Raw genomic sequence first — 2,321 nt, forward strand, 5'->3', positions numbered from 1 at the left:
AACAACTTTATGAACTAACTAGAACCCCGGAGTTCCTGACTCTTGCTGCATATGTATCAAAAGATGGCCTAGTCGAACATCACTGGAAAGAGAGGCCCATTGGACATGCAAACTTTATATGCTCCAGTAGAGGGGAATGCCAGGGTCAAAAAGTGGGAGTGGGTGGGTAGAGGAGTGGGGGGAGAGGGTATGGGGGACTTTTGGGATAGCATTTGAAATGTAAATGAGGAAGAAACCTAATAAAAAATATTAAAAAAAAGAAAAAAAATAATCCAAGTGTATGATATTGTTCCTCTAGTTATTACTGACAGTTTTTTCTCTCTGGTTGATCTTATAGTAGATCATAAGCAAAAAGTAACTGAGTATTGTTCTCTGAAGATCAATGAATTATTTCTTGGAAGTTCCATGATTTTCAATCAATTATAAATATTTGAAGACTGAATTTTCTATGTTCTGATCAATTATAGTGCAGGCATTTATAGCAGGACACAGATTTTTCACTTCTCAAGCTTGAGGACTATATAAGTCTGAAGTTACTTTTGAGATTTATAAGATAACAATCTTTCTTATGATTCTTGGCTATTTGTCATGCATCTCTGTCGTCTCCTGTTCCTGGTAGTGTTTCTACAGTTTTTAACAAGAAGTACACATGAGATCATTTTAAAATTTATATCCTTGCAAATGTATGAATTGTTTGTAAATCTTTTCTAATTTTCTCAGTCTATGAACCCTTCTCTAGCAGGTTCTCACTCTTGGACACCACAGAAACCACTGGATTTCATGGAAGAACTGAGAACAGAGTGTGGACTGACCTCGCTGGTTTGATCCCAGGGCCCAAAGGGAAAAGAGTGGTTAACAGCCACAATGCAGGGACAAGAGTGTTCTTGGTTTACTCGAGGGAGGTGGATGGGGCTTTGCTTGGTGGAAACCATGTCTTAGAAACCAGGGAGGTCTCCTGCAGGAGATTAGATGAAGCTCTTTAGAGGAAGACCTGCTCCATTACTCCAGCACTGCAGATCGCGATGAGAAGAGACAGTCCATGGTTTTAAGGAGTTCATTGTCATGGCAGAGAGCCACATTTAATCTCCTGTGGAAGGCCTTTCAGTGCTTCCAGACAAAGTTTCCACCAAGTCAAGCTGCCTGCCCAAGCAGGCCAAGGACTCTAGTTTCCAAGAGAACCATCTGGAGCTATCTTCCTTTCTTTTCCCTCCCCACCCCTGGAGTGGGATCCTGCAGCTTCTCACAGCCCAATGTCCACTAGGCGGCAGCATGGGGTGAATATACACAGTTAGTTTTCCCATGGCCCACCCCCCACGAATGGCCCTAGCCCTCTGGCGGACAGGACATGGGACACCATTTTAACCCACAATTGATGATAAGTTTGAAGCTATTGGAAACGTGTTTTCTTCCTTCAAGAAACCAAGATTGCATAACAGATGCAGGTTAGTTTCTTGTAGCTGTGAGCCTAGCTATTTGTAAATCTTGTAGTGTTTCACTTTGATGGTTATCATTTTGACTATTTAGTAACTACTACCACTTTCTACATATTTTATTATTGTATTTCTCACAGTAATTCCAATCTCATTGTCTTCATATAGAGGATGAAATGAAAATATTTGGAAACAAAAGAGGTTCTCTGTGGGGTAGTGGGCTGTGCACAGACAGCCTGGTCTCCAGTCAAGCAAAGGTCTGGAACCCTGGGGACCCAGTGGGTGGTGATTTCTACCTACATGGGGCAGAAGGTGTTCGATCATGTCTCCTGGACCCCTGGCTTCTGTCAAAGTTACCGTGCCCACAGCCCCCACAGAAGAGGTGTGTGGCTATCAGTAATGCAAGAGCAGCACCAAGCCTTTCCACAATGCAAATAAGGTTTTCCCCAAGCTCTCAGTCCAAACCAATGAGAGGTACCTGCTGTCAAACTCTGAATCACCCCCAAAACTGTCTATAAATCCTATCCAGGGAATTAAAGGTGTGCGAGTGCTACTCTGTCATCTGAGTCTTTTGTTCCAAGAGCTGTTCTCCCAAAGCACTCCTCACTGGATAGTCAGCTTCTTGTTCGCCCAGCCTGACCGAACTCAGTGCAGAGCCGCTCGGATTTACTGAGTGACCTGGAAGGCACAGCAGAGACTTTGTGCTTCCCTGGCCTCCCTGCCTGCACTCACTTCCCTTTGCCAGAACCCTCGCACCAGGCTTGGCCAGAGATCTCCATGGAAAACCTCTGGTTCTCAGGCCTGCTCTTCTCTAGGTAGTGGACCCACAGTGGGCAGAAATTGACCTTAAACACCAATTCTGCACATTGGGTCCTAGTGTTTTAATGTAAA

The sequence above is a fragment of the Mus caroli genome, chromosome 10 (genome assembly GCF_900094665.2).
Source record: "Mus caroli chromosome 10, CAROLI_EIJ_v1.1, whole genome shotgun sequence".
Lineage (NCBI taxonomy): Eukaryota > Metazoa > Chordata > Mammalia > Rodentia > Muridae > Mus > Mus caroli.